Here is a 24,387-nt window from a genome sequence, read left to right as displayed (position 1 = left end):
TGAGGCAACTCTTCGCAAGAGGTGGCCAAAGTACTGGAGTTTCAGCTTCAGCATCATTCCTTCCAAAGAAATCCCAGGGCTGATCTCCTTCAGAATGGCCTGGTTGAATCTCCTTGCAGTCCAAGGGACTCTCAAGAGTCTTCTCCAACACCGCAGTTCAAAAGCATGAATTCTTCGGCACTCAGCCTTCTTCACAGTCCAACTCTCACATCCATACATGACCACTGGAAAAACCATAGCCTTGACTAGACGGACCTTTGTTGCCAAAGTAATGTCTCTGCTTTTCAATATGCTATCTACATTGGTCATAACTTTTCTTCCAAGAAGTAAAAGTCTTTTAATTTCATGGCTGCAGTCACCATATGCAATGATTTTGGAGCCCAAAAAAATAAAGTCTGATACTGTTTCCACTGTTTTCCCATCTATTTCCCATGAAGTGATGGGACCGGATGCCATCATCTTCGTTTTCTGAACGTGGAGTTTTAGGCCAACTTTTCCTCTCTCCTCATTCACCTTCATCAAGAGGCTTTTTAGTTCCTCTTCACTTTCTGCCGTAAGGGTGGTGTCATCTGCATATCTGAGGTTATTGATATTTCTCCCGGCAATCTTGATTCCAGCTTGTGCTTCTTCCAGCCCACGTTTCTCATGATGTATTCTGCATAGAAGTTAAATAAGCAGGGTGACAATATACAGCCTTGACGTACTCCTTTTCCTATTTGGAACCAGTCTGTTGTTCTATGTCATGTTCTAACTGTTGCTTCCTGACCTGCACACAAATTTCTCAAGAGGCAGGTCAGGTGGTCTGGTATTTCCATCTCTTTCAGAATTTTCCAGTTTATTGTGATCCACACAGTCAAAGGCTTTGGCATAGTTAATAAAGCAGAATAGATGTTTTTCTGGAACTGTATTGCTTTTTTGGTGATCCAGCGAATTTTGGCAATTTGATCTCTGGTTCCTCTGCCTTTTCTAAAACCAGCTTGAACATCTGGAAGTTCACAGTTCACTTATTGCTGAAGCCTGGCTTGGAGGATTTTGAACATTACATTACTAGCATGTGAGATGAGTGCAATTGTGCGGTAGTTTGAGCATTCTTTGGCATTGCCTTTCTTTGGGATTGGAATGAAAACTGACCTTTTCCAGTCCTGTGGCCACTGCTGAGTTTTCCAAATTTGTTGGCATATTGAGAGCAGCACTTTCACAGCATCATCTTTCAAGATTTGAAATAGCTCAACTGGAATTCCATCACCTCCACTAGCTTTGTTTATAGTGATGCTTTCTAAGGCCCACTTGACTTCACATTCCAGGATGTCTGGCTCTAGGTGAGTGATCACACCATCATAATTTTCTTGGTCATGAAGATCTTTTTTGTACAGTTCTTCTGTGTATTCTTGCCACCTGCTCTTAATATCTTCTGTTTTTGTTAGGACCATACCATATCTGTCCTTTATTGAGCCCATCTTTGCATGAAATGTTCCCTTGGTATCTCTAATTTTCTTGAGGAGATCTCTTTCCCATTCTGTTGTTTCCCTCTATTTCTTTGCACTGATCACTGAGGAAGGCTTTCTTATCTCTCATTGCTATTCTTTGTAACTCTGCATTCAGATGCTTATATCTTTCCTTTTCTCCTTTGCTTTTCCCTTCTCTTCTTTTCACAGCTATTTGTAAGGCCTCCCCAGACCACCATTTTGCTTTTTTGCATTTCTTTTCCATGGGGATGGTCTTGATCCGTGTCTCCTGTACAATGTCAGGAACCTCCATCCATAGTTCATCAGGCACTCTATCTATCAGATCTAGGCCCTTAAATCTATTTCTCACTTCCACTGTATTATCATAAGGGATTTGATTTAGGTCATACCTGAATGGTCTAGTGGTTTTCCCTACTTTCTTCAATTTAAGTCTGAATTTGGCAATAACGAGCTCACGATCTGAACCACAGTCAGCTCCTGGTCTTGTTTTTGCTGACTGTATAGAGCTTCTCCATCTTTAGATGCAAAGAATATAATCAATCTGATTTCGGTTTTGACCATCTGGTGATGTCCATGTGTAGAGTCTTCTCTTGTGTTGTTGGAAGAGGGTGTTTGCTATGACCAGTGCATTTTCTTGGCAAAACTCTATTAGTCTTTGCCCTGCTTCACAGGGTATGAGACTGTTATTTAGCATTTGAGTAGCAACAGTAAGTGTGAGGCTCCAATTTGAGTGTGGATTTGGGGAACAAGACCTGGACTAATAACGTACATTTCAGTAATGTGAGCATGGATTAATTCCTGAATTTAATTCCAGGAGGTGGGATGAGGCCACCAAAGGAGAGATGCAAAGAGATATCAGATCAGATCAGTGGCTCAGTCGTGTCTGAATCTTTGCGACCCCATGAATCGCAGCACGCCATGCCTCCCTGTCCATCACCAACTCCTGGAGTTCACTCAGACTCATGTCCATTGAGTCAGTGATGCCATCCAGCCATCTCATCCTCTGTCATCCCCTTCTCCTCTTGCCCCTAGTCCCTCCCAGCATCAGAGTCTTTTCCAATGAGGCAACTCTTGGCATGAGGTGGCCAAAGTACTGGAGTTTCAGCTTTAGCATCATTCCTTCCAAACAACACCCAGGACTGATCTCCTTCAGAATGGCCTGGTTGGATCTCCTTGCAGTGCAAGGGACTCTCAAGAGTCTTCTCCAACACCACACTTCAAAAGCATCAATTCTTCGGTGCTCAGCTTTTTTCACAGTCCAACTCTCACATCCGTACATGACCCAGGAAAAACCATAGCCTTGACTAGATGAACCTTTGTTGCCAAAGTAATGTCTCTGCTTTTCAATATGCTATCTAGGTTGGTCAGAACTTTTCTTCCAAGGAGTAAAAGTCTTTTAATTTCATGGCTGCAGTCACCATCTGCAGTGATTTTGGAGCCCAGAAAAATAAAGTCTGACACTGTTTCCACTGTTTCCCCATCTATTTCCCATGATGGGACCGGATGCCATGATCTTCGTTTTCTGAATGTTGAGCTTTAAGCCAACTTTTTCACTCTCCTCTTTCACCTTCATCAAGAGGCTTTTTAGTTCCTCTTCACTTTCTGCCATAAGGGATATAGACAATAAAAAGACCAAGTTCCCAGAAAGGAGGTTTCTCCATTGAAATTGCCATTTCCTGTATTTCTGGGTTAAAATCTGTAAAGAAATCCAGGTAGCTAATTATACTAAGAAATAGCAGAAGGCAATGGCACCCCACTCCAGTACTCTTGCCTGGAAAATCCCATGGATGGAGAAGCCTGGTAGGCTGCAGTCCATGGGGTGGCTAAGAGTCGGGCACGACTGAGCGACTTCACTTTCATTTTTCACTTTCATGCATTGGAGAAGGAAATGGCAATCCACTCCAATGTTCTTGACTGGAGAATCCCAGGGATGGGAAAGCCTGGTGGGCTGCAGTCTATGGGGTCGCACAGAGTCAGACACGACTGAAGTGATTTAGCAGCAGCAGCAGCAGCAGCAGTAGCAGCAGCAAATAAGCCATTCACATGTAAAGCACTGTACAAATCATTTCAGTAGTGTTCCAGCTCTTAATTCTATAATTCAAGAGAAGAACAATGTTAATAGGGATAACTAAGAAGCTATCAAGGGCAAGGTAAGATCATGTTAGGAGTATAATATAGATTGAGTATGTCGGAAAAGAATGCTGCCTTAAACTTAAAAGAACATTGTACAAAAGTGAGAGCACCTCACAACTATGGTTAGAATTATCTACATAGAAATTTAACCTTTGTATTACAATAAAATCACAACTGTAAGGATAGTAAATCCTAAAAGTTAATATCAAGTGAAAAAAGTATTTTCATGCTGTTTACACTCAAAAGATATTAACATAAACAAAATGTGAATATTATTCAGCACAAAGCAAATTTCCAAGTCTTGTCCTATGGGTTTTAAATTTAAACAAAAATTATATAAAATAGTCAACAGCTTTTTCCTGACTGGAGGGAGAACAGGGAAGCAGCTGTATGGAACTTATTATTCTGTACTTGACTTAGAGTTGAGTGTTTGTACCAAGTGAATATTTGGTACTGCAGTTGCTATAGGTACTGATTAAAGAAATCTACTTATTTCTCCCAGAAACAGGAATTTGTCTTCGTGCTTTCTGCACCATTTATGTAACAGCAAAGTGAACTGTCAGCTTTGTATGATGGGACAGGAGATTTCGTTTTAATCAAAGTAAGTCCAAAATTTAAAAAAAAAAAAAAAAAAAAAGTGACCTCTAAAATATTCTGATTCCTGTGAGCTTTTTTGTTGGCAAGGGGGGAAAGCTGTATTTATTTTCCTAGTATTACATTGACCTACTGAAGAAGTTAAATCTACTCTGTAACCTCAAATTGTTAGATAAATCTATTTCATTTTATTCTACTTCCCAAATTATTAATGAAGGGAAAGCTTGAATTTATTTCTCTGAAAAACGTAGATTTCTCTCCTCCTAAAAATGCTGTCTTATCCTACAAGCAATTATAAAGATATATTTGCTATAAGTCACAAGAATTATTAGTGATACATGTGGTGGGAAACCAGGTATGGAATAAGCATCAGCCGTGGCTTTCAAGTAATATAAAATAGAAATACAATCAGCTATTACAAGAGAGCTTTTAGGGAAACTTTCCAAATAGAAACGCAGTGCCCAAATAACTTAATTAGCTTCGTGTGGGATCAAATCCATCACTCTTAAGCACCTGTCACATATAAGCATTGCCTAGAGTGAGGTTCAATAAATGTTTTGTATTAATGCCAATATTATTTATGCCTCCATATTACAATATTAGGGAAATAAAACATTTTCCATATTAAAAAGAAACTGTCATAATTGAACTAGCAACTACTGTGATATTAAAATAAATCTAATATTGAAAGTGAATAATGGGGGACATACTAAATGGTTTATTAGGGGTTAGAAACATAAAGATACTTCTCTGCAATACTGTTGCCCTCTCCATATTTCACTATGAAGTGGAAAGTTCTGTCACATTCCATAAATGCCTTCACAATCATCCATGACTGTGCTGGAAGCTAAGCCTGAAAAACCATAAAGCACAGTTGTTTCAGAGTTATTCACAAAATACTTTTGTTTTTTCATTCAATAAAATCGGATTTTGATTTCTCAATGTCCTAAATTATATGTCCATGTATAAGTCACCACGCTGTCTTTCAAGATGAAGTTATGTTGATAGAATTCTCCAAAATCAAATGTGGAAAGCATTAAAACAATAATGCAAGCCCAGGCTATTTGACTGCAAACTCCATACTCTTAAACACAACATTTTAATGGGGATAAAAAATAGAAACAACAATTTTGTATTCTAGGAGTATTCAGGTCTGCTGTAACAGCTGATTTCAGATCTCACTGAGATAGTGCATAGCTAGGATGTGCTTTGAGCATGACAGAATTCAGATTTAGGGATTATGAGTTTCTATGGGGACAGGAGGAAAAGGAGACGACAGAGAATGAGATGGCTGGATGGATCACCGACTTGATGGACGTGAGTTTGAGTGAACTCCGGGAGTTGGTGATGGACAGGGAGGCCTGGTGTGCTGCAATTCATGGGGTCGCAAAGAGTGGGACATGACTGAGTGACTGAACTGAACTGAACTGATGGCATTGATTTATCATAGAACTCATTTTTCGAAACTGATACTTAGACCAATGTCAACTGATACAACATGAGAAATGTTGGCAAAGCTATAATAATAAAAGACCTTAACAGCCATTTCTACTGTTAAGTGGGAAGTAGGCTTTCTAGAGCTATACACTGAAGTCTGGGGCTCTGTGGACAAATGTATGTGTAAAGCATCCCATTTTGGGGGAGTTTTTATTATGTTAACTTAAGTATTTTGCAAACTGAAAATGTAAGCAATATTTACAACCCACATTTTCATGTGCCTATGTTTTATGTATATTTCAATCAGTTAGAACATATCTAAGCATCTTTATCCCAATTTTAATAAGAACAAAGAGCTTAAAAATTTATTTAAGTTGTTTGGGGCCACACCATTGCTTGAGTGGAGTCAAAATCAACTCTTAATTATGTGCCTCAAAACATAATGCCTTACTTAATTTAGCAGGATATTTTAGTGAATTTTGCTTCTCAAAATTGTGATAGGAATCTCTGCAAAGGCAAAAGCTGCATCAAAGTAGCTGGCTTTAGGACATTCTTCCTCGATGGTATTTAACATCATAATGTCCTCAAGGCCTATCCATGTTGTCAAAATGGCAAATGTCATCTTTTTTTTATGGCTGAATAAGTTCCATGATACATATATACACTGCACCTTTATCCATCCATCCACTTATGGACAGTTAAACTGTTCCATACCTTGGCTGCCATGAATAGTGCTGGAATGAACATGAGGATGCATACATCTTTTTGAATTAGTGTTTCCATCTTCTTCAGATAAATACCCAGAAGTGAAATTGCTAGATCATGTAGTAATCCTATTTTTAATTTTTGAGGAGCTACTATACTGTTTTCCATAGTAGCTGCACAAGTTTGCATTTCCACCAAATGTGCATGAAGGATTCCCTTTTCTCAACATCTTCTTTAACATTTACCTCTTGCCTTTTTGTTAGTCCTAAAGGAAATCTGTCCTGAATATTCATTGAAAGGACTGATGCTGAAACTCCAATACTTTGGCCACCTGATGCAAAGAACTGACTCATTGGAGAAGACTGCCCCTGATGCTGGGAAAGATTTAAGGCAGGAAGAGAAGGGGACAACAGAGGATGAGATGGTTGGATGGCATCACCAACTCAATGGACATGAGTTTGAGTAAGCTTCAGGAATTGGTGATGGACAGGGAGGCCTGGCATGCTGCAGATCATGGGGTCACAAAGAGTCGGACACAACTGAGCAACTGGACTGAACTGATTCTAAAAGGCATGAGGTGATTTGCATTTCCCTAATAATTAACAATGTTCAGCACCTTAATATGTACCTTCTGGCTATCTGATATTTTCTTTGGAAAAAATGTATATTCAAATCATCTGTTCACTTCTTTTTTTTTTTTTTTTAGTTGTCCTCACTTTATTTTTTTATTTTATTTAAATTAATTAATCAATTTTAATTGGAGGCTAATTACTTTACAATGTAGAGGTTTTGACCATACATTGACTTAAATCAGCCATGGGTGTACATGTGTCCCCCATCCTGAACCCCCTCCTACCTCCCTCCCCATCCCATCCCTCAGGGTTGTCCAGTGGACTGGCTTTGAGTGCCCTGTTTCATGTATTGAACTTGGACTGATGATCTGTTTCACATATGGTAATATACATGTTTCATTGCTACTCTCTAAAATCATCCCACCCTCATCTTCTCCCACAGAGTCCAAAAGTCTGTTCTGTGTATCTGCGTCTCTTTTGCTATCTCACATAGCGGGTCATCATTACCATCTTTCTAAATTCCATATATATACAATAATATTGGTATTGCTGTTTTTCTTTCTGACTTACTTCATTCTGTATAATAGGCTCCAGTTTCATCCAACTCATTAGAATTGATCCAAATCCATTCTTTTTAGTAGCTGAGTAACATTCCATTCTGTACATGTACCACAGCTTTCTTATCCGTTCATCTGCCAATGGACATCTAGGTTGCTTCCATGTCCTGGCTATTGTAAACAGTGCTGCGATGAATATTGGGGTACATGTGTGTCTTTAAGTTCTGATTTCCTCAGTGAGTATGCCCAGCAGTGGGATTGCTGGGTCATAAGGCAGTTCTATTTCCAGTTTTTTAAGGAATCTCCACATTGTTCTCCATAGTGGCTGTAGTAGTTTGCATTCCCACCAACAGCACAAGAGGATTCCCTTTTCTCCGTCACCCTCTCCAGCATTTAGTGCTTTTTGACAGCAGTCATTCTGACTGGCATGAGATGGTATCTCATTGTGTATCTCATTGTGAGAATTTGCATTTCTCTGAGTGATGTTGAACAAATTTTCATGTGTTTGTTAGCCATCTGTATGTCTTCTTAGGAAAAATATCTGTTTAGTTCTATGGATCATTTTTTGATTGGGTCATTTATTTTTCTGGAATTGAGCTGCCTGAGCTGCTTGTATATTTTTGAGATTAATTCTTTGTCAGTTGCTTCGTTTGCTGTTCAATACAGTTCAGTCGCTCAGTCGTGTCCGACTCTTTGCGACCCCATGAACAACAGCACACCAGGCCTCCCTGTCCATCACAAACTCCAGGAGTCCACCCAAACCCAAGTCCATTGAGTTGGTGATGCCATGCAACCATCTCATCCTCTGTCGTCCCCTTTTCCACCTGCCCCAATCTTTCCTAGCATCAGTGCTTTTTTTCCAACGAGTCAGCTCTTCACATCAAATAGCCAAAGTACTGGAGTTTCAGCTTCAACATCAGTCCTTCCAATGAACACCCAGGACTGATCTCCTTTAGGATGGACTGGTTGGATCTCCTTGCAGTCCAAGGGACTCTCAAGAGTCTTCTCCAACACCACAGTTCAAAAAGCATCAATTCTTTGGCGCTCAGCTTTCTTTATAGTCCAACTCTCACATCCATACATGACCACTGGAAAAACCATAGCCTTGACTAGACGGACCTTTGTTGACAAAGTAATGTCTCTGCTTTTTAATATGCTGTCTAGGTTGGTCATAACTTTCCTTCCAAGTAGTAAGCGTCTTTTAATTTCATGGCTACAATCACCATCTGCAGTGAATTTGGAGCCCAGAAAAATAAAGTCAGCTCATTTGCTATTATTTTCTCCCATTCTGAAGGCTGTCTTTTCACCTTGCTTATAGTTTTCTTCATTGTGCAAAAGTTTTTAAGTTTGTTTAGGTCTCATTTGTTTATTTTTGCTTTTATGTCCATTAATTTGGGAGGTGGGTTGTAGAGGATCCTGATGTGATTTATTTCAGAGAGTGTTTTGCCTATGTTTTCCTCTAGGAGGTTTATAGTTTCTGGTCTTACATTTAGATCTTTATTCCATTTTGAGTTTATTTTTGTGTATGGTGTTAAAAAGTATTCTAGTTTCATTCTTGTACAGGTGGTTGACCAGTTTTCCCAGCACTACTTGTTAAAAAGATTGTCTTTTCTCCATTGTTTGTTCTTTCCTCCTTTGTCAAAGGTAAGGTGTCCACAGGTGCATGGATTTATCTCTGAGCTTTCTATTTTGTTCCGTTGATCTATATTTCTGGCTTTGTGCCAGTACCATACTGTCTTGATGTCTGTGGCTTTGTAGTATAATCTGAAGTCAAGCAGGTTGATTCCTCCAGTTCCATTCTTCTTTCTCAAGATTGCTTTGGCTATTTGAGGTGTGTGTGTGTGTGTATTTCCATACAAATTGTGAAATTACTTGTTCTAGTTCTGTGAAAAATGCCATTGGTAGCTTGATAGTGATTGCATTGAATCTATGGATTGCTTTGGGTAGTATACTCATTTTCACTATATTGATTCTTCCGATCCATGAACATGGTATATTTCTCCATCTATTTGTGTCCTCTTTGATTTCTTTCATCAGTGTTTTATAATTTTCTATATATAGGTCTTTTGTTTCCTTAGGTAGATTTATTCCTAAGTATTTTATTCTTTTCATTTCAATGGTGAATGGAACTGTTTCCTTAATTTCTTTTTCTGTTTTCTCAGTAACATCTCACTAACTATACACATTGTTAGTATATAGAAAATCAAGGTATTTCTGTGTGTTAATTTTATATCCTGCAACTTTACTATATTTATTGATTAGCTCTAGTAATTTTCTGGTGGAATCTTTAGGGCTTTCATATAAAGGATCATGTCATCTGCAAACAGTGAGAGTTTTACTTCTTTTTTACCAATCTGGATTCCTCTTATTTATTTTCTTCTGATTGTTGTGACTAAAACTTCCAAAACTATGTTGAATAGTAGTGGTGAGAGTGGGCACCCTTGTCTTGTTCCTGACTTTAGGGGTAATGCTTTCAATTTTTCACCATTGAGGATAATGTTCGGTGTGGGTTTATCATATATAGCTTTTATTATGTTGCGGTATGTTCCTTCTATGCCTGCTTTCTAGAGGGTTTTTATCATAAATGGATGTTGAATTTTGTCAAAGGCTTTCTTTGCATTTATTGAGATAATCATATGGTTTTTAACTTTCAATTTGTTAATGTGGCATATTACATTGATTAATTTGCAAATGTTGAAGAATCCTTGCATCCCTGGGATAAAGTCCACTTGGTCATGATTACAGTTTCAATTTCTGTGCTTGTGCTGGGTCTTTTAAGACTTCTTAATCAAACTTTTTTCCTGCAATAGTGTTGCATGAGTTCTTTTAATACTTATATTTTTATATTAACCCTTATCAGATACATGACTTGCAAACGTTTTCTCCCATTGTCAATTACTTTTTTCTTTTGTTGATGGTTTCCTTTGCTGTATAGAGCTTTTTAGTCTGAGGTAGTCTCACTTACTTTTGCTTTTCTTGCTTTTGATTATGGTATCATTTTCAGAAAATAAATGACAAGATTAGTGTCAAAGAGCTCATCACTTATGTTTTCTTCTAGTAGTTTTATGGTCTCAGGTACTACATTTAATTTTTTAATCCATTTTTAGTTAATTCTTATGTATGCTATACAAAAGTGATCCAGTTTATTATTTTTCATGTGTCTGTCCTGTATTTTCAAAACATTTATTGTAGACACTGTCCTTTACTTCTTATATATTCTTTCCCCTTTCATTGTATATTAATTAACCATAAAAGCATAGGTTACTTCTGGGCCCTCTTTTTTGTCCCATTGACCTATGTGCCAGTACCATACTCTTTTGATGACTAGAGTTTTGTTATGTGGTATGATCAGGGAGCATGGTGCCTCCAGATTTGTTCTTTTTACTAGACATGACTTTGACTTCTTGGACGCTTCTGTGGTTTCATACAAATTTTAGGATTGTTATGTTTTTGTGGAAAATATCATTGGAATTGTGATAGTGATCACATTGGGTATGTAAATTGTTTTAAGTAGTATGGACACTTTAACAATATTAATTCTTCTAGTCCATGATTACAGATTACTTTTCCTTTGTATTCTTCTATTATTAATATCTTATAGTTTACAGTGTATATACCTTTCAATTTCTTTGTTAAATTTATTCCTGTTATTTTGATGCAACTGTAAATGAGATTATTTTAATATTAATTTTAATATTATTTTTAAATTATTTTTCTTTCTTAATATATTTTTCTTTTTGTTTATTAGTGTGTATAAATACAACAGACTTTTGTTGATTTTTGTACCCTGCAGCATGACTGAATTATTTCAACTTTAGGGTTTTCTATCTGATATTCAGTTCAGTTCAGTTCAGTTCAATCGCTCAGTCGTGTCTGACTCTTTGCAACCCCATAAATCACAACACACCAGGCCTCTCTGTCCATCACCAACTCCCAGAGTTCACTCAAACTTGTGTCCATCGAGTCCGTGATGCCATCCAGCCATCTCATCCTCTGTTGTCCCCTTCTCCTCCCGCCCCCAATCCCTCCCAGCATCAGGGTCTTTTCCAATGAGGCAACTCTTCACATGAGCTTTTGTCATCTGCAAATAGTAACAGTTTTATTCTTTCCAACTTAGATGTCATTTATTCCTTTTACTTGCTTATTTGCTCTGCCTAGGACTTCCAATACTATGGTGAATAAATGTGGCAAGACCGGGCATCTTTATCTTTTACTGATCTTAGATAAAACTTTGTTTTTCATCATATAATACTTTTTTAAGAAACACTTTTTTTCATAAAAACAATTTCTCATGTAACATAATCATCATTAGTCTCTTATACTTCTGATAAAAGAAAAGAAAAGTGAGGTCGCTTGGTCATGTCCAACTCTTTGCAACTCCATGTATGGACTGTAGCCTGCCAGGCTCCTCTGCCCATGGGATTTTCCAGACAAGAATACTTGAGTGGGTTGCCATTTCCTTCTCCAGGAGATCTTCCCAAACCAGGGGTAGAACCTGGTTATCCCACATTGCAGGCAAACTCTTTACTGTCTGAACCGTGAGGGAAGCCCATAGCATAGATTAGATGACCTGAGAATCCATTGACATTTATAATTTTGAATGTTTCAGAACATCCACATATGCAAAGGTATCATTAATCCAAATCAATATAAAAACTAAAGCATTTCACAATATTGTTATAATCAGTTTTAACCACGTGTGTGTGTATCTGTCCTGTGAGTGTGGGGGGGGGGGGGCGGTGGATGGGGATATATGGGTTAAATTTGCTATATTTTCCCTTCTACTATTATGATTTAAAGACAATTCTGTTATTATAATATATATTACACAAAGGAGAAGTACCACTGGCAAAACTACTTCAATAACTGAAACCAACTGGAAAATAGAAAAAGAAATTATTTGATTTCATTGATTATAACATTTTCTATATTATTTAATCTGACTTTCATTCAGTTAAGACAATATTTTACAAGTATGTTTAGTCTTTGGAAATTGTTTCACATAATGTTATACCCTGGAAAAGAGGATTGAAATGAGGGCAAAATTCTCCAGTGCAATTTCATGCAAGCTTCTAATAATTTGGGGGGAGGCATAAATAACATGGAACAACAGACTGGTTCCACATAGGAAAAGGAGTACATCAAGGCTATATATTGTCACCCTACTTATTTAACTTATATGCAAGAGTACATCATGAGAAATGCAGGGCTCAAGGAAGCACAAGCTGGCATCAAGATTGCCGGAAGAAATATCAATAACCTCAGATATGCAGATGACACCACCCTTATGGCAGAAAGTGAAGAAGAACTAAAGAGCCACCTGATGAAAGTGAAAGAGGAGAGTGAAAAAGTTGGCTTAAAGCTCAACAGTCATAAAACTAAGATCCTGGCATCCAGTCCCATCATTTCATGGCAAATAGGTGGGGAAACAGTGGAAATAGTGGTTGACTTTATTTATCTGGCTCCAAAATCACTGCAGATGGTGATTGCAGCCGTGAAATTAAAAGACTCTTGCTCCTTGGAAGGAAAGTTATGACCAACCTAGACAGCATATTAAAAAGCAGATACATTACTTTGCCAACAAAGGTCCGTCTAGTCAAGGCTATGGTTTTTCCAGTGGTCATGTATGGATGTGAGAGTTGGACTACAAAGAAAGCTGAGCACCAAAGAATTGATGCTTTTGAACTGTGGTGTTGGAGAAGACTCTTGAGAGTCCCTTGGACTGCAAGGAGATCCAACCAGTCCATCCTAAAGGAGATCAGTCCTGGGTGTTCATTGTAAGGACTGATGTTGAAGCTGAAACTCCAGTAGTTTGGCCACCTGATGGGAAGAGCTGATTCATTGGAAAAGACCCTGTTGCTGTGAAAGATTGAGGGCAGGAGGAGAAGGGGACAACAGAGGATTAGATGGTTGGATGGCATCACCAACTCAATGGACATGGGTTTGGGTGGACTCTGGGAGTTGGTGATGGACAGGGAGGCCTGGCGTGCTGTGGTTCATGGGGTTGCAAAGAGTCGGACACGACTGAGTGACTGAACGGAACTGAGTGAGTTTCTGATAGGCCATCAGCTTTTTACTATTCAGTTCATGCAAAACATGAAGGATGTGAGGCTCTGATAAGAACTCTATTATGCACTAGATGTAGTAAGTTAAATAAATTTGCCAAGATATGTAAACTGTCAGAAACTGTTTTGTTCAGGAGTAAAATGGGTGTACTAATACCTGCATCAGAGTTTGCTATAAAGAAATTACATGAAAATTAAGTTACAAGAAAAGTGCTTGAGAGATCCATGGTAAGTTTTCAATAAATGTTAACATAGTTTGGATAATGCTAGAAATTAATCACATCACAGTCAAAGCTTAGTTTTAAACCAATTGAACAACAGGCAGAAATGTAAACTGAGGAGCAACATATTAGCTTTGTTCCAGTCAGGCTGGGTGAGAGAACATGACCTGAATTGAAGCCATTTCTACCTCTGGGTCTGGACATTATGGTTGAACTGTGACGTGAGTGAGGTCTTGCATAGACAATCTGAGTCTACCAAAGTAGACCAAAAACAAGGAGCAAATCAAATAAGCCTGTAATCTCCAACATACTTAGATTCGAGGGAATTAGAACAAGTCCAATTTTTTTCACTCTTAATAAAACAAACCACCCTTTTTCCTGTAGGGAGGATCAGTAAAGAAACTTTTGCCAATATTACTTCCAGGATGTTCTTAAATTCTAGGCTAGCTAAAAGCAAGACCAAGGTACCATGGTGTAATGGTTAAGATGTCTCTTGAGCTGCTGGGAGGCCATCGGTGAGTCTCAAGTTCAATTTACATAAAAAACAAAGAAGTTCGTGTTTCTGTAGTACTCAGCATAGCAGAGGAAATGATTTCACCTAGAATGAACTCGCTTTATTCCCATCATTGGTGAGGGATTGTTTACATATAGTTTTAGAATACAAATATGAATAACAAAGAATAAATAATTTCACTTGGAGGAAAAAATAAAAGGTCAGTGTTTATTATATTCACATTCAATAGATGGGAAGAAAGTAAAAGAAGAAAGCTAGTCAATAAATCCAAAGCGTTTCTATCCATATTTAAGTGTAGTGATTTTGAGTGTCATAAGATGGATAATTTTAATCAGAAGGACTATATAAAAAGTTTTAAATTTCAGTAGGGGACTATTCAGGTTGACTCTAAATTGGTTCTGCAGGGGAAAATGAAGACGTGTTCAAACTTCTCTGATGACCTAGGAATACCTATCAGTGTGCATGAAAAGCTGGGTAGCTTACTTGGAGAGAATACATTCTAAAAAAGAAAATCGGGGAGGCAGATAAAAATGAGTAAGTAAATAGCTTAACCTGTAGGAAGACTGGCAGTGTGATTTTTTGGGGAACAGTGGTTGTCTCTAATTTGAGTTTATCTATGGTTCAAACTTTAGAGGACTTATATCCTGGACCCAATGAGGAACTACAATTAAATTTTTTAAATAAAATTTCTTAAAGGTATCTAAGTTCAGGAAGTACTAATCCTCTAAGCAAATAGTATAACTCAAATAGGGATTATGTATCTGACCCTGGTTTCTACAGAACACAAAACAGTTTTGACCGCTCAACAACTTCCACTCAACTTTGAAACTTCCCATCAATATTGAACCAATGTTTGTGAGATTCAGCCATATGCCATGAAAAAGTCAGCCATGCTGGAGGAAAATCAGTGGGGAATTTTCAAAAATTCATTCCTAATGCAATTATAAAGATAAAGGATCAAAGCATATCAATCATGGATCTGACCCAACATGCTGATTTGTTTTCTACATTTCTAATGCACTCACTTGCCACATATTTTGTTGTTGTTATGAATAAGATTGGGAAAGACGTCAAAGAAATAAATTAGGAAGATTTTAAAATAAGAATGCACTCATATAAATTAATTTGATCAGTGACACTGAAAGAAGAATTAATCATCTGTGTAGCAAACAAAAGCAAAAGGAATATAGAGCAATACTCACTGACAGTGTATCTCAAAACATATTTTCAAGTAGGCTGAAAAAGTCTTTAGAAATACACACTCTTGTCCCCCAGAGAAGCTTCTAAATATCCTGTCTTCTCAGACTATGAAGTAAAGAAATTGAGAGTTGTAGCACAGATAATATCAAACACTCTTACAGGAAATCGTGCAGTTTACTGTAAGCTGTTTATTGTAGTAAGCTGTTTATTATTTATATAAATCTAGTAACTGTACCGTTATTCTATGTATGATATGTTTTCATTTGTTATTTTTGCACTAATATATTTGTCAATGTTTAATACATGCTCAAAAACATTTCCAAAATATTTATTTAAAAATAACTGAAAATATTTGATATATTGTGTGCACCATAACAAACACCAAATGACCAAATTTTCAATTTTACTTTTTTAGTTTCTGAAGTATTTTATGGTTTCTTGTGTTTCAGCAGTTTATGGGCATTATTAATGTTTCCAAAAATAAAGCAGGGTTAGGTATACTCATTATTATATAACAAATGACATTTTTGCTTGCTAAGAAAATTTTTCATGGCCTAGAAATAATTTATTAACAGTGATTCAAATAAACTTCAGCATGCCATATTCTGTCAGGTTTCTATGCCCCATTTTATTTTCTAGTCCTTAAAAATCAGTTCAGTTCAGTTCAGTCTCTCAGTCATGTCCCACTCTTTGCGACCCCATGAATCACAGCACCTCGCAGCACCTCCCTGTCCATCACCAACTCCTGGAGTTCACGCAAACATATGTCCATCGAGTCGGTGATGCCATCCATCCATCTCATCCTCTGTCGTCCCCTTCTCCTCCTGCCCCCAATCCCTCCCAGCATCAGAGTCTTTTCCAATGAGTCAACTCTTTGCATGAGGTGGCCAAAGTATTGGAGTTTCAGCCTCAGCATCTGTCCTTACAATGAACACCCAGGATTGGTCTCCTTTAGGATGAACTAGTTGGACCTCCTTGCAGTCCAAGGGACTCTCAAGAGTCTTCTCCAACACCACACTTCAAAAGCATCAATTCTTTTGTGCTCAGCTTTCTTTATAGTCCAACTCTCATATCCATACATGACCACTGGAAAAACCATAGCCTTGACTAGATGGACCTTTGTTGGCAAAGTAATGTCTCTGCTTTTCAATATGCTGTCTAGGTTTATCATAACTTTCCTTCCAAGGAGCAAGCGTCTTTTAATTTCATGGCTGCAATCACCATCTGCAGTGATTTTGGAGCCTGCAAAAATAAAGTCTGACACTGTTTCCCCATCTATTTCCCATGAAGTGATGGGACCAGATGCCATGATCTTAGTTTTCTGAATGTTGAGCTTTAAGCCAACTTTTTCCACTCTCTTTCACTTTCTTCAAGCAGCTTTTAGTTCTTCTTCACTTTCTGCCATAAGGGTGGTGTCATCTGCATATCTGAGGTTATTTATATTTCTCCCGGCAATCTGGACTCCAGTTTGTGCTTCTTCAAGTCCAGCATTTCTCATGATGTACTCTGCATATAAGTTAAATAAGCAGGGTGACAATATACAGCCTTGACGTACTCCTTTTCCTATGTGGAACCAGTCTGTTGTTCCATGTCCAGTTCTAACTGTTGCTTCCTGACCTGCATATAGGTTTCTCAAGAGGCAGGTCAGGTGATCTGGTATTCCTATCTCTTCCAGAATTTTCCACATTTTAGGGTTAGGCACACAAAGGATTTGGCATAGTCAATAAAGCAAAAATAGTTGTTTTCCTGGAACTCTTGCTTTTTCCATGATCCAGTAGATGTTGGCAATTTGATCTCTGGTTCCTCTGCCTTTTCTAAAACCAGCCTGAACAAAGTTCACAGTTCACATATTGCTGAAGCCTGGCTTGGAGAATTTTGAGCATTACTTTACTAGCGTGTGAGATGAGTGCAATTGTGCAGTAGTTTGAGCATTCTTTGGCATTGCCTTTCTTTGGGATTAGAATGAAAACTTTTCATTCTAAGAATGACCTTTTCCAATACTGTGACCACTGCTGAGTTGAGTCCTTAAAAATGCTAGCTAAATATGTAATATACATATGTGTACACATATATAGATAAATGTTTTAGAGCAAAGTATATTTGGTGACTGTTGACATGTCATCTGTACATATTATGAGTCATCAATGAGATGCATGGTGTTTTTCTCCAGGAAATAAAATCTGTGGGGTTTTAACACAAAAATTGAAAAAGTCTTTCATACCACATATTCAGTGAATCATAAAATAGTTTGGTTTCCAAACATAACAGTGAAAATTTGGTAATTGTTTAATAGAGTATTTAAAGAAATCAAGATATAACTGAGGAATATAATCATGTTAATCCATTCAGAAGAGATTTTTCATAAAAATTTTAAAAGTTGAACTTTAACAAGTTAATTTCTGGTACATGTCTAATCTAGGTCCAAGGGAAGCCTGTGGTCTAGGCATGAGCCAATTCCTCTTCCTTGGGTTAAGGCAGTGAGGAAAACTACTAAACACATGCAAAAGTTTAATCCTCTCAGGCATTGTCTCCTCTGTTTTGCTTGCTTCTGGTTATTTATGCATTCTGAGCCTGAATAATTTCACTCTCCTATTTCTTTTCCCTTTGACCTTTGTTTATAACCTGATTTCTTTCCCATACTCTTTATCTTGTGTTCTTCAGTTACATTGATTGCCCTCCGGATACTGAATCTGATTTCTGTGTTCTTAATGATTTTTTCACTTTATACCTTATTTTTGAACAACCATGATATACAATTAGAAAAGGGATTAAAAAAAAAAAAGAACCTGTAAGATGAATAGCTTTTATTTTGCCTTTTAAGAATTGTATTTGTTTCAGTTAATGACGGTTTATGACATGCTTAATTTTGATGATGTCAATGACCCTTAAAGTGTATATAGATCTCAAAGCCTCTTACCAGTTTGATAGTCCAGAAATGTCTTCAAGGACCTGTGAGACATCCTTTGAATTACAACATTAAAGGAACTTGTACTCCTACTTCCTGGTCTCTGTAAGAGGGTTGGAATCTAATTTCAGTAAGTTCCAATTAACAAGCAGAGGTGGCCTAATCACATTAGATGAACTGAGGACCTAAATAAAGCCCTCTAGTATTTTTCACAAGGTCACTTTTGCACTTGAAAACCCACTCACCTTTTGTTTCTGTGATGTTCAGCTTAATCTTTCTCCCCAGTAACCTTGCCAACCTAACTCTGTCTTTTGCAAATTTTCTTTGACAGCTCTGGTGTCACACCTCAGATAGGATAGGTTTCATCACTGGACCTCAGGCCTCTCACCCAAGGCTCCTGGTGCTCAACTTTAAAGCCTCTATCCTCACTCCTGACTGATAGATCAGGGAACCATTGATTTCTGATTCAGTACTTCAGACATCTGACCCCTGAAGCATGGTAAGTAGCTGACTTTAATTCTAATCATATTTTTGATGGTAATGAGATTTCATTTGATTGAACTTTGGTTTTATGGTACTTAGAGTACTTGTCATGTGCTGAGACATTTTTTTTTTTTAATATTTATTGATTAATTTGGCTGCACCAGATCTTAGTTGCAGCATGTAGGATCTTTGATCATTATTGCAGTATGTGGGATTTTTAGCTGTGGCACGTGGAATTCTAGATGTGGCATGTGAGATCTTAAGTTGTGATATGTGGGATCTAGTTCCTTGACCAGGGTTCAAATCTGGGCCCCCTGCATTGGAGAGCTCAGAGTATTAGCCACCGAAGACCAGGGAAGTCCCCATGTGCTGAGATTGTGTTTGACTTTTGGTTGGTTAGTTGGCATGTCTCTCCCCCATGGGAATTTCTTACTCTTCTAATTCTCCTCCTTTAAAGACTCCTGTTCACTATATGATCTGATGTTTTTCCTGCCTCTGGATGGAATTACTAAATTAACTTATAATTTCTGGTTAAAGGAACTCTATTACAATAGGCTTAGAGAAATAAATATTACTGAACTTCTCAGATTAAACACACACACACACACTGAGCTTTGCATGATACAAAAATAATGTATAATCTTATAAAATTAATCCAAATGATTAAAAAATCAAGTCCACATAAAAATAAAAACAGTGGTCTTCTGAATTATCATGATCAAATATATTAAAAGCATACTTTTAAAATTCTACTTGGGTTTATGATCAGATATCTACTAGATATTTAAGATTATATATCTTATTCTGATCGTTTATTCTGAATAACTATATTTCAACCATAAGTATATCTTCTGCTGCTAAGTCATTTCAGTTGTGTCTGACTCTGTGCGACCCCACAGACGGCAGCCCACCAGGCTCCCCTGTCCCTGGGATTCTCCAGGCAAGAACACTGGAGTGGGTAGCCATTTCCTTCTCCAATGCATGAAAGTGAAAAGTGAAAGTGAAGTCGCTCAGTCGTGTCTGACTCCTAGTGACCCCATGGACTGCAGCCTACCAGGCTCCTCCGTCCATGGGATTTTCCAGGCAAGAATACTGGAGTGGGGTGCCATTGCTTTCTCCTGCTTAAAAATACTTTCCAAAATATTTTTGTTAAGGAAAATATTAGGCTTATGCTAAATTAAGTAATATCAATGAAATATCTAGGTAAGTTCTAAAATAATCTACTAAAACCTTTGTTAGGCAGTAGTTGAAGTTTGTATCAGTTCAGTTCAGTCGCTCAGTCATATCCGACTCTTTGCAACCCCATGGACTGCAGCACGCCAGGCCTCCCTGTCCATCACCAACTCCTAGAGCTTAATCAAACTCATGTCCATCAAGTTGGTGATGCCATCCAACCATCTCATCGTCTGTCATCCCCTTCTCCTCCTACCTTCAGTCTTTCCCAGCATCAGGGTCTTTTCCAATGAGTCAGTTCTTCACATCAGGTGGGCAAAGTACTGGAGTTTCACCTTCAGCATCATTCCTTCCAAAGAAATGCCAGGGCTGATCTCCTTTAGAATGGACTGGTTGGACCTCCTTGCAGTCCAAGGGACTCTCAAGAGTCTTCTCCAACACCACAGTTCAAAAGCATCAATTCTTCGTCACTCAGCTTTCTTTTACAGTCCAACTCTCACATCCATACATGGCTACTGGAAAAACCATAGCTTTGACTAGCATTGTTGGACAAAATGTCTCTGCTTTTTAATATGCTGTCTAGGTTGGTCATAGATTTTCTTCCAAGCATGCATCTTTTGTATAATTTTTTCTTATATTTTTGTTACTTAGAGGCTAAAAATATTGGGTCTGTTATTAAATATATTATTGCTGCCATATGGAAAAAGTATGCCATAAGAATGCATATACCTATTTAAAATTTGTGAGACGGTATATTCATAAACTTGTCTGCTATAGAATTCTGATATAAGGCTGTTCACAACAATCTATTTCCTTGTTTGCTTCATAGCCTGCTAGTGGTTAAAAAGTATAATCCACATATCTAAATGAATCTACCAGAAACAATTAGGATAAAGTGAAACAATTCTGTATGCAAAGTATATTAAGAGTGTAGGAAGTGTTTTTGTTTTAAAAAAAAAGTATGTAAGTTATGCTGGGTGTATTTTAAGGGGAAAAAAGTAATATCATTGTAAATTAAAGTGACTGGTTGCTCTTGAGTGAGAAGAAAGTGTATGACAAAATCTGAATGGTAAGAATCTCTGTAGGTTTGCAGAATAATTTTGTGTGGTCAGAGCTAGTTAATACTGGGTTAATTTTTTTTTTTACTTTTTTAATGACCTTTAGTATCAGTGATGTCCTGATGCAAAACTAGAGTTTTGTGTTCTCTCTGTTAAATGCCAAAAGTTTCTTAGACTATTGGTTTGTTCCTAATATGATTGTAAAAGGTTTTATTTTCCTTATAAGTAACTTTCCTAGAAAGTAAATTTTCTGTGTTTTATTGAATAACTTCCTATATTTCATGTTGACTTGAATATGTATTGATTATTTAAGTGAGCCAATTCTTCTCACATTTAAAAGAGCTATAAATTTTGTTTTTTCAATCATGTTACCACCCATATTTCCTTTTAAACTCCTCTGATACTTTGGTTAAATAAGTAGCCAAGTAATGTTTTGGTGACTCATGATCAGATTACAAGTGCCCAAATATTCTGAATTTTTAAAAACTTCTGATATTTTGCCATCTCAACATAGGATTCCAAATGAAATTTGCTTGATCTCAAATTGACTTTGGAACTTTCCAGAGGATCCCTGGAAATTCACAAAAATTTTTCTTTTGCCTTTTAAAAAGAGATATATTAAAAATAATTAGGATTATTTGATATGTTGTCCAATAAGAAGAGATGCCTAACCCTCCCTAGGTTATTTGTATGGGTAAAGCATCATCAGTATAAATATTTCAGAAACTTGAAAGTTTCTAGAAAATTTTCAGTTTCTGTACTGTCCAAGATATATCCCCATTCTGCTTTGCTGGCATTAAATAAGAATATAACATAGTTATAGTTCAGTGGAAAACTTTGAACATTCCTATCCTCTAGCCTCTGTGGGAGGTGAGGAACCAACTTTGATAAGTGCCAGTGAGTAAACACAGATGCCTAATTATACTGATCAACTTCTGCTAGCTTGTTCTCTAGTACTTTTCCACTAGCTCATCCTGGTGCTTAAAACCCTCCTGCCTGTGGTTTCAATACAGTTGAATCAATCTGTCTCCCATAGAGAGATTTCAATAGTTTTTAACAAGAACTTTCTTGTCTATTTAGCTTTGTCTGGTATAATTGGTTTTTGACAAAACCTTGACACAAATATAGTATAGTTAATACATACTGAATTTCCTTTCTCTTTGCTACATGCTATACAAACATTATCTAACTTACTTCTCATAGTCACCTTCAAGAGATGTACTTGATTCATTTGGAAGCTGAGGAAACTGAGGTTTAGATTCACTAAATATCCTAAGTCACTCAGCTAAACTTGAGGACTCCCCCTCAACATCCAATCCCTTCTTGGCTGGGAGGATCTTATACACAGTTTTGTATTTATGGTTCTATGACTTCCTTTTAAAAAGATAACCTCCCAGATTGTGTGAAGCCATCATAGAACCTGAATGTGCCCCTATGTGGTTAACATATGTTAAATTCAGAATTTAAGCCTGGGAATGGCTGGGCTCAATGCCTATATGCTTCTTTTGTCAAGTGTGGCTCTTTCCGTGTTCCTTTTCTTGTTTTAGTGACAGAATTAAAATGACAGACTAGGAAAGCTCATGAAAGCAAGATTTATTAAACAAGTAACATGAAAATATCCTCCTGAGATGTGAGAGGGGACCCAGCCCATTTTAGTTTTTTTCTCTTTATATCCTTTGTTCCTCACCCAAGCAGTTTGCAGAGACTGATACATTCTGTTCCATGTCAAATAGGGCTTGTATTTGAGATCAAACAGGGAAGGGGTCATGTTGAGAATGATTTTTCCCCATCAAAATGTTTTACTCCAGGCTGTAGATTTTCCCTTTTTTTTGTTTTGTGCAAACTGTTTCATTCCTTTGTCTGCCTGTTAGCTGCCATTTTTTAGTGGCCATTTTGGACTCTTTTTTTTTTTTTAACTCTAACTACCTAACACTTTCACTACAATTATTTTCAGTCTTGTTTTGGAGTACTAGTGTTTAGTAAAATTATCTCAGAGACAACTCTGCAGAACTAAGGGCAGGCTTGTGGGAGAAACTGAGTTCTGGGACTTCCACTGCAATTAACTATAAGACCAGCCCTGCCTCTCTCCCATTCTTCATCTATTTATCTGTCATGTGAATCAAACTTATTTTGAAGAAATGATAGAAATAATTCTTGTGCAAAATGGTTTGGAAGTAGTGGCAATGTCAGTCTTCTAGGACATTTTTTATTGAGTATATGATGATATAGGTTAGCAACTGTGGCAAATTAATTATACAAAATTTATTCAATATATTTTGAACTGAAAAGGCTTAAGAAATTATCTAGTCTAATATCTTCCTTTTAAAGACACATGAAATGAGTCACAGAACAGAAAGTAATTTACCTAAGGTAAAAGACTGGTTCAGCATAGAACTGTAATGATTAAACTCTTACCATGCATTATGTCACTGCTGCTGCTGCTGCTGCTGCTAAGTTGCTTCACTTGTGTCCAACTCTGTGCGACCCCACAGACGGCAGCCCAACAGGCTCCCCCATCCCTGGGATTCTCCAGGCAAGAACACTGGAGTGGGTTGCCATTTCCTTCTCCAATGCATGAAAGTGACAAGTGAAAGTGAAGTCGCTCAGTCGTGTCCGACTCTTCGTGACCCCATGGACTGCAGCCTACCAGACTCCTCCGTCCATGGGATTTTCCGGGCAAGAGTACTGGAGTGGGGTGCCATTGCCTTCTCCACATTATGTCACTAGCTTATTTTAAATATACTTTAAGAAAGCACCGAATGTAACTTGTCTTTGTATTGATGGTAGTCATGCTTTGAAGGTCATTGTTCACTACATGCTACTTGATTCATTTTATGAGTAAGCACAGGAAGATATTTAACTTCAATCAAAATAAAAAACCAGTTCTGAGCAGCTTATTTATTTTCTCTTTTAAATAACATCAAATGTGTAAGTGCTTGAATTCCTTACTTTGGCTAGCTTCTAGAACTATCACTAACACATTTGTTATGGACTGAATACTTTTGTCTTACCCCAATTTCATTTGTTGAAACCCAAATCTCTAATGTGATGGTAGCTGGAGGTAGATACTGGGTAGTAATTAGGTGAGATTAAGTCATGAGGATAAGGCTCTCATGGTGGAACTAATGCCATTATAAGAAGAAGAGATATGAGATATACACTGATATACTTGATATACATTCTTGTTAAGAAATCACTATTAATTTGACCTGAAGCTAGACAGGCACCATGTTCCATGAAGATTTTTTGGTAGTTGTATCTCTAGCTCACTTGTATACAAATATTTCTCTAGTTTCTAATGTAG

The 24,387-nt window shown here is 37.4% G+C and overlaps 1 long non-coding RNA gene across 1 annotated transcript in view; it reads left to right on the top strand.

Moving 5' to 3' along the window:
* Positions 1-23,977, top strand: part of LOC129624610 (uncharacterized) — a 57,710-nt gene extending 33,733 nt beyond the window's left edge. The window contains exons 2-3 of the long non-coding RNA XR_008701062.1: positions 18,701-18,868; positions 23,576-23,977. This is a non-coding gene — a long non-coding RNA (uncharacterized LOC129624610). The remainder of the gene's footprint in view (positions 1-18,700; positions 18,869-23,575) is intronic.
* Positions 23,978-24,387: the final 410 nt, after the last annotated feature.

This window comes from Bubalus kerabau, chromosome 12, assembly GCF_029407905.1.
Source record: "Bubalus kerabau isolate K-KA32 ecotype Philippines breed swamp buffalo chromosome 12, PCC_UOA_SB_1v2, whole genome shotgun sequence".
NCBI lineage: Eukaryota > Metazoa > Chordata > Mammalia > Artiodactyla > Bovidae > Bubalus > Bubalus kerabau.
This window is presented reverse-complemented; position numbering and strand designations above follow the sequence as displayed.